The sequence below is a fragment of the Hipposideros armiger genome, unplaced genomic scaffold (assembly GCF_001890085.2).
Source record: "Hipposideros armiger isolate ML-2016 unplaced genomic scaffold, ASM189008v1 scaffold_28, whole genome shotgun sequence".
NCBI classification, from domain to species: Eukaryota; Metazoa; Chordata; class Mammalia; order Chiroptera; family Hipposideridae; genus Hipposideros; species Hipposideros armiger.
This window is the reverse complement of record NW_017731378.1, coordinates 5303618-5312677: the sequence shown is the minus strand read 5'-3', so window position 1 is coordinate 5312677 and position 9060 is coordinate 5303618. Positions and strand designations below refer to the sequence as shown.

The 9060-nt window shown below is 48.8% G+C and overlaps 1 protein-coding gene across 3 annotated transcripts in view; it reads left to right on the top strand.

Annotated features, from left to right (window-relative positions):
- The window catches only part of SH3PXD2A (SH3 and PX domains 2A), a 221563-nt gene that overhangs the window by 37857 nt on the left and 174646 nt on the right, over positions 1-9060 (top strand). The gene's annotated exons all lie outside the window — the stretch shown is intronic.

Sequence of the window (9060 nt, the reverse complement as noted above, 5' to 3'; positions counted from 1 at the left end):
GCTCCAGGTTGAGCTGTTGTTCAGCATCTTAGCTGTGGAGGGCAGTGTCACTGGCCCTCATATGTGGGATCCGAACCCAGGCCCTCTGGCGTCCCAAGCCAGTTCTTAACCATCGCGCCACTCGGCCAGCCCCAGAGCTGACTCTTAATAGTACAAATTACACTATAATATTGTTTTCTGTGTAAAGAGTTTATTTTTTTTTTCAACTACTCTTGTCGTCCTTTTGGTGTTGATCTACCTTAGTGGTTCTTAACCTGTAACATCAGTAGACTCATCTGGGGAGCTCTGAAAACTACCAGTGTCCACCTCATCCCCCTTCCAAGATTCTGATTTAAATGGCACGGGGTTGGTGTCTTTAAAGCACTCCAGGTAATTGTATGTGTAGATAGAGTTTCAAACCTTGGCTTAGAGCTCAACATTGAACTTGAAGCCCCCTGTAGCTCCCCATGAATGAGCAAATGTTGAACATCAGCAGACCGTCTAAGAGTTGGCATTAGTCAGAGGACAGGCTAAGTGGACACAGTTGTTTTATAAGATGGAATATTGTTTTAAATGATGAAAGCCATACATACATGTTCAAAAATAAAATACTATAGAAATGTATAAAATGAAACTATTCCGTTTTTCTTTCTCTTAACCCAAATAATCACTATTATTAGTTTGTTGCATTTCCCCCCCATATATGTGTGATATACAAACCCCTCTTACACACACCTCCCTCCAAATAAATCTATTCCTGTTGGATACACACTGTTTTGTAATCTGTCTTTTTTTCTTTTCTCCCTATCCTGTGGTCATTTTCCCATAGCGACAGAGAAAGATCCATCTTACCGTTAACGATGTAAGAATCGTAATTTATTTGACCATTTTTAAAATCGGTAGACATTTAATATGCCTTATTTTTTGTGCTTACAAACAGTGCAACAAATGAACATCTTTATATACATGAACACACACAGCACACACACACACATATGTATACACACACACACACATACCTACACACACTTGTGTGGGTAAATTCTTAGAGGTGAAATTGCTACGTCAATGGAAATGCAAGTTTGGGACAGAAATTGCCAAAATGCTTTCCAAAAAGATTGTTCCAGCCTAACCCATGCAACAAAATTCCTAATGACAGCTATTTGCCTGGTGTCAAAAGTTGAGCTTTGCTGAGCACAGCAGAGAGGAAGGTGTGAGTGTTTCAGCTGGTGGGTAGGAAACGGTGGGGTCATTTCCCCCACAGGCTGTGTGTGGAGGAGGCGCTGGCCTCTGGCCTCGCCTGGCCGCTGTGTTTCCCAGGAAGAGGAAACCAGGCTGTGTGTGTTAACCTTTGCCTTGCTCTCCAGGGTGTGACGATGGAGCAAGGCACGTTCACAGGATGTGTGCGTCCAGGTCAGCAGGCCTGTGTCAGTCATTGATTTGGGAGTGTGTCGGGCGACAATTTCCCCCCTTCCAACACTTTCCTAGATCCAGTAGGCTGGATCCAAGCCCGTGGAAGCCCAGGAGCGTGATCCTTTTCATGGTTCAGGAGAGGATACGCTTGTTTAAGGTTTCCAGGACTCTAGCTCATGAATGTTCATGTACATGTAGAATTTTTCTCGATTTCCATGGTAGGATAAGCCTCCTGCCCCTAGCCTGAGCACCCTGCCACTTTCTCTGGGCCCCTGGGCATTACCCCAGGCGTCCACTGCCCATTGCTCGGCCTCTCTGTTTGAGTACCTGCTAGTTCAAGGTGGTTAGACCCGTTTTCTCTGATGAGCTGGCTTGGGATCAGAGGGTGGGGGCAAAGTTGGAGGGAGGAAGGTACAAAGTTCAACCCTGTGCCCTGAGGTACTCTGGAGAATGTTCCAGTGGGGGCCACGCCCAGAGCTCTAGAAGCCCAAAGTGGGTTCCTTTCTGGACCCAGGGCTAATTGGCCCCTCCAGAAACTTCTAGGGAAGAGGCTAAATTTCTAAGAGTACAAAAGACCATGCCAGGATCTTTGATGGGGAATTTTATGGATGGGGAATGGAGGCCCATAGAGAGCAACAACTTTTCCTGGAGCTGATCTGATTGATTCTAAACCGTGCAAAATAGAGCACTGGCCCCCATGCAGGGCCTCCCACTTGCCGTATGGGTAACCTAAGTTCTGACTAGTCACCCACACATGAAGCAACCAATTGTCAGAGCAGCGGGTTGAACCACCAGGGCAAACCCTGTGGCTGTCAGGGACTCTGCCTCGTTCCAATGTAGCTGCTACAGAGGACAAAGTGCGGCTATGGAGTCAACATCATCTTTGAACCTGAGCTCCATCACATGCCACCGATCTTGACCTCAGGATCAGTTACCTCTCCAGGCCTCTTTGTTTGTGAACTGAAAATGGTAGCAATGCTTTCCTCATAGAATCATTGTAAGGATTAAATGAGGTACGATGAATAAAGTGCTTAGCAATGCCTGGAACTTAGTCAGCGCTCCATCAATGGGTGTTGGTATTATTATTATTATTCCTAATGAAACCAATAGTTTGTGCATACAAGAAAAAGGTTTGTAAAAACTGACTCTTCCTGCTGTTTCTCTCCTGGTCCTGGCAACTGGAAGGACAGAGCTTTGACAGCTGAACCTTTTCTTAAGGTCCATGTGGGGGTTGTAAATCCTGGGAGCTCCTACTTTATATACTCATTTCCCCTCCAGGAAACATGAAAAGAAAAAAGAGGGGGGAAAAATAAAGCCTCTGACCTGGAGGGGCCTGCCACAGCTCGCCAGTTCTTTCAGCGGGGTGCTCAGAGGCGGGCCATTGTTTTCTCTGCCTGGGGAGCAGTTATTTTTGCTCCTCTACTTTCTCAGACTGGCTTGTTGTTAGTAGTAATTCTACCAACTCAGTGTGTGTTTGTGTGTGTGTGTGTGTGTGTGTGTGTGTGTGTGTGTGTGTGTGTGTTCTTGTTGTCCACTCCCTGTTCTCTTCCTACTCCTATTCCTGTCCCATGTCCAATGGAAAGAAGTTGGTTCACCCCGTCCCTCTTCCTGGGTGTCTAAATAACTGATGTGCATGGGACACTTGTTGTGTGCCAGGTCCTCTGCTAAGATCCCTGTGTGCATCATCACATTTAATGGGATGCCTTCACTGTGAGCCACACTTTGCAGCTGAGGAAACCCTGATTCAAAGAAGCCGAGATGCTTGCCCAAGCTCACACATCCGGGAAGTGTTGGAGCTAAAATATCAACCCATCAAATGCTTTCCAAGGCTGCTTCCTCCTCTGTGATGCCAGCACTGCCTTAGCTGTTTCTCAGCTTCACTTTTTGACACCCCATCATTCCACCTTGCACCGTGCCCTACTTGATTTGTCAGTGTGAGCCTGGCTGCCTCAGCTGAGCTGTAAGGGACTGGAGGCGGGGGACTTCGCCTCATCTTTAGCTTGTCACAAAACCAGGCACCAGGAAAGCACTCCCTAGACACTTGCTGGTTGATTTGTTCCTTCACTGATTTAGGGGACATGAAGTGAATATTTCTTATGTGTAAAGTGTTGTGCTGAGCAGGATTTGCCATGATCATGTCATGATCTACCTTCTGGGAGCTTCCATTCTAGTGGGGAGATACAGGGTTAGCTCACCGAATTCTCACCACAGCCCGAAAGTGAGGGAGCCACTGTTATTATCTCCATCGTGCAGAGTAATAAATGGAGCCACCAGTGATACGGAGGCTTCCTCCAGACCCTCTTGCCTACCCCCTGCCCTCCAAATTAAATAAGCAACTGAGGCCTGTGATTCGTGAAAACAACAGCAGGAACTGAGTGTGATAGGTACCCACAAAACTCTCTTGAAGGTGTTCGATACCACATAGGACCCCGCTGACTAGTCCCTCCTCCGAGTACCTTTAAAAAGCCTTTTTTCCCAGAGGAGGGCCATTTGGCCCAGGTCTGCAGCAGCAGCGGCTGTGTTTTAGAGGTGACTGGTGGACACGTGGTTCTGGGAGGTGCATTCTGCCACACACACCCCGCCCCACCCAGAGCTCTTCTGGGGTTCACTTATGCTGCGTTTACTGTGACTGCTCCATAAACCACGAGGTCCAGAGAGAGCTTGGAGTAGGGTGATCTGAGGACTGAAAGGTTCTGCTGCCTGGTATTAACCCTTAGTCAACCTGTTGGAGTGGGAGGTCGCCTTCCAAGTCCAGGCTTCTAAAGGGTGGTAGTTCCCTAAATCAACAGCCCTAGTCCTAGCCAGCTGATCCCACCCCATGGTGATGTGAGCAGGTGAAGGAATAAGGTCATTGAGTTTCCCTTTGGCCTGGGGCCAACGGCAGCTGGCAGGAGTTCAAGAAAAGAAGGCCTTCCTTAGTGAGCTGAGCCATAGTGCCGCAAAGAGACACGATTTCCTCCACAGTTTCTAACTCCTTGTCTCTGTCCTTTCCTTCAGCAAAGGGAGCAGCGAGTTCTTACTGGCACTTTCTAATTAAACACAGGCAGGTCCTAGGCCTTCCAGGACTGGTTGGGCCATAACTTTGGGTTATTAATTGGTCGCAGCCCACGTCCGATCATGGACATCCCTGCACAGGAACTGGGCTGGGCTTCGGGTCTGATTTGCATCAAGGCTGTTTTCTTGTTGAAAAGAGCAAGACTTGGAAGCTATGGAAGTCTCTGAAGCCTCCGACATTTCTGGGCTTAATGAGCTGAGCAGACGGAAGGCAGCCCAACATGGCCTCAGAGTGGGTGGGCTGGTGGGACCCAGCCGTCGCGCGGGCGTCTGGTGGCAGCTTCCTTAGCTGTGTCTGTGGTGGCGATCCTCCTCTGTAGAGGCTGAGCGTGGCAGGAGGATTTGAAACTCTGGGGCTTCCTCTGTGGGGACCTGGACACAGTCACTGTTCTATAGTGAAGCTTCCTAGATGCCTGCCATCTGCCTAAATGGCCAGAGACAGGGAAATAGAATCCATGGGTTTTTAAAATCCAGAAGGAAGGGAAACCCCACCCGGGAAACATTACCCCAAGTAAAGTGTGTGGAAGCAGGATGTTTAATTGCAAACCTTTCTGGAGACCCAGCTGCTGGGTAATGTTATCTTGGCCGTTCCTGTGACCAGAGCAGTTTATCTGTGCCCCTGACGCAAGCCCAGTAAACAGAGCTGTCTTTCTCAGATGACCTCTGCTCTCTCCCCCTTCCCCTCCACCTGCTCTTTCTTTGTGGTTTATCGCTAGGTTTCCCGTGTTGGCAGAGCCAGCTCAGGGAAGCTTAAGAAAGTCTGATGTGGGGAGCAGGCGCGGAGAGTGTGGTTTGGGCTGGAATTTTATGTATCCATTGCTCATCTGGAGGGATAATCTAGGATGTTCAAGGTTTAGAAGAAAGCAGAGGCGCCTCCTCCTCACATGAGAGAAAGGGGCCTGGAGTCTGTCCTTGGATCCCTGGGCTCGTCAGAAGGGTCTCTGACCCATTGGCAGCTGTGGCCTCTAAGCTCAAGGTGCTGTGTTCGATCTTAATTGCAGGTAGGAGTAGCCACTATCCCATGCAGGAGTCGAACAGGAAACCTTGTTGCTAAGAGCGCACACTCTAACCACAGAGTCATCCTGCCACCTGTTGGCGCTCAGTGGCAGCTCAGCTCGGGTGCAGCTCACTGGTCCATGTGGGAATCGAACTGGTAACCCTGTTGCTCAGAGCTCGTGCTCTTAACCAGCTGAGCCCGAGGATAGCTCTCCTCTTACCCCTGGCTTCTGGCTATTTCTCCACAGGGCAGGTCTTTGGTGTGGGCTCAGGTCGAGGATTAGACAGAGACCACTCTCTGTGACTTTTCAATTATTTTGAAGAGTAAAAGGGAAAGATCTTTTCCGCAGGGGGGAGGGGGGAGGCGGACGCATGCTCTGGTCATGTGCTGTTGCATCCTAAACTGGGAATTGGGAGGTCTGGGTTCCTGTGCCAGCTCTGCCACTGAAGGTGGGGGAAACACACCTGCAAGGATCACCAGGGTAGTGGATCAGGCTGGGCAACCCTAAAGGTTGTGCCCATGGAATAGAGGAGCCTGAGGGTCAGAGAGGCTGGGCTGAGGTCTCAGCCAATGAGGAGGGTCCTAAGCGTGAAACCCAGGTGTGGCTCACTCCAGAATCTGCCTCTTCCTTGGCAAATCACCATCCTGGGTCCTAGGTCCCTCCTCTGCAAAAGGAGAGGCCTCCCAGCTGCCAGAGGCAGTGAACCTGTGATTAATTCTCTCTGGGAGGTGAAGGGAAGCCCCTAATTACTAGAGAGGATGGAGCACAGGTCATGTTAAGTCCCAATGAAGCCCTTCCTCGGCCCCGCTTGGTTGGCCAGGGAGAAAGGCTTTGTCTAATGGCCTGCAGGCAAGTGCAAACTGTCTCTTGGGAGGGCACGGCCACTTGGGGCCTCTTAACCATGCATCTGCCTGGGCAGAGGTCAGGAAGGCAGCACCTGTCGTGCACAGCATCTGCGCCCTGCCTGGGACCTGTTGGGAGGGCAGATGCGGGTGGGAGGGGAGATATAACTGGCAAGATGTGGGAGTCCAGGAGCTGGGAGTCAGCAGGGGGGATGGGGTGGGTTTGACCCCTGTGAAAACCCCAGAGCATCCTGCCGCAGTCTGTGGTTGTATGTGAAGGTTTCCTCTGTGTCGGTCTGGTTTTGTAGCATTCCTATCTGTTGACTTCTGTCTGGGCCCCAAGTTCTGTCTCTTATTGGTCTCAGGCTCTCAGAATTGACATGACTCCCCCATGTTCCTCTAGGCTCACCCCCTAAGCCAGGAGTGTTCAGACTCTTCAGACCGCCTACAGCTTGATTTAAAAATGTGTCATTCAGTTCTGATCAAGTAGTTTGATTTAAATATCCACATCCCTAAATTTACACATAAGGAGATAGTCCAATGTAGTTAAAAATATGGGGATTGGACTCAGCTAGACATAGGTTCAAGTCCTTTGCTCTGTCTCTTGCTAACTATGTGACCCCTTGGGTAAGTAATTTTGCTTCTCTGAACCTCGGCTTCCTCCTGTACAAAAATGAAGATAACAATGAAGATTAAATGAGCTAATGCATATAAATGTTTTACATTGTGCTGGCATGTAGTAACCAGTACCTAATTGATTTCTACAGTTTATTGTATGACATATATGTTTACATGATATAAAACACAGCATATTCCTATTATAATAATAGTCAGTGGTTTACTTTGGGCTTGTGAGGATAAGGGTGGCCTTTTATTTCATGTTCTTTCTTATCAGGATCACATAAAACATGTCATAAATCCCCCATCTCAGGCTGGCATCACTTGGCTCTATTTGCTTTGCTTTATGGCCCTCTCCTGGGTGCATTTCAGAATAAACACTCCACCCTGAATGAGGCTAACTCTGTGACTTAGCAATCAGAGGGAAGAAGGGACTGGATTCAGAGCTTGTTTCCTTGGCTGTTAGCTGAGCAGCCAAACAGAAAGCCTCCCACCCCTGTTTGCAAAACTCTTGTTATGGACTGAATGTTTGTCCCCCCACCCCAAGTGCACATGTTGAAGCCCTAATCCCCAGTGTGATGGTATCTGAGCTGGGGCCTTGGGGAGGTAATTAGGTTTAGGTGAGAGCATGAGAGTGGGGCCCCAATGCTAGGATGAGCGCCCTTATAAGGACAGAAAGAGACCAAAGCCCCGTCTCTCCACTGCATGTGGGCACTGCAAGAAGGTGGCCATCTGCAAGCTAGGAAGTGGGACCTAACCAGGGACTTTGATCTTGGACTTCCAGCCTCCATAACTGTGAGAAATAAATGTTTAAGCTACCCAGGCGATGGTATTTCGTTGTAACAGCCTGAGCAGACTAAGACAGCCCTGCTCTATGCACAAGTCAGCCACCCTGATGTGTACCTGTAAATGCTACTCCTCTTTACACTCGTTCCTTCCTTCTCACAGTGGCTGAGACCCCTGGCTTCTCTGCCCACTTTGTTCTCCTTACTAGTGGAGTTCCCCCTAGACCACTGAATCAGAATCATTAGGCAGAAGCTGGGAATCTGAATTTTTATGAAGCTCCCAAGGTGATTCTGATAGGTGTCATGGCGAGGGAACCACTGCTGTTGACTACAGCCGCCCAGTGTCTTCTGAGGGAGGAAGCAAGGCAGAGGTGTCACCCATGCCAAGTCAGTGCTCTTCCTTAACCCTGTACCTGCAGACATCATAGCAGGCACCAGAGGGGGTGTTCAGCAGAATGGTCATGAGGTTGTGCGAGGGGACCCCTCCCTTTAACGGAGGCCGCTCCCAGGAGGGCGTGTCTTTGGTGTGAGTTCAGATAAAAGGGACCAAAGTGGTGGGAGCAGTAGGCCAGATGGAGTAGGCAGGGGACTTTCTCTCCTTCTCCAGCCAGTGATCTCACCCACCTCCTAGGCAAGGGCCTTCCAGAGCCGCCTGAGGCAACAGCCTTGGAGAGCCTGACTGAGCTTGGGAACTGGAGTGACATTGGAAATGTCTTCATTTCCGAAAAGTTTACCAGTCTTCTATATGCTAACATCTCTCCTGCAAACCTACTACCTCTCATCCAGAGGGTCAGCTTGGTTGTTCAATGGAACAAAATGTTTTCTGAGCACCTGCTTTGTGCCAGGCACTGAGCTAATAAGACTTAGGGATACGGAGATGAATCACGCCTCTCTGAAATGCTATGGTCTCCCGAACGGTTTTCAGAGTCAGTTCTGAGGATCAACTGTGACAGAATGACCTGGAATGGTTTGTTAAAACTATAGATGCCCAGTTGTAGCAAATGTACCTCTGTGGTGGAGGGTGTTGGTCATGGGTGAGGCTGTGCATGTGTGGGAGCATATGGGAACTCTGTACTTTCTGCTCAATTTTGCTGTCAACCTGAAACTACTATATTAAAATAAAGATTTAAAATTGAATAAAATAAAGTGTAGATGCCTGAGCCCCCAAAACCCAGGTCGATTTATGCAGAATTTCAGAGGGTGGGGCCCTGGCAATTGTGAAAGCCCCCTTGCGGACTCTCGTTCACTCTAAAGTTTGAGAACCAGTAGAAATTAGCTACTTAAATTTTGTTGACATCTCCAATTTCATGTTCATTGTATAAAATGCATATACAAGAAAAGAAAATTAAAACCACTTGTAATCCTACTCTC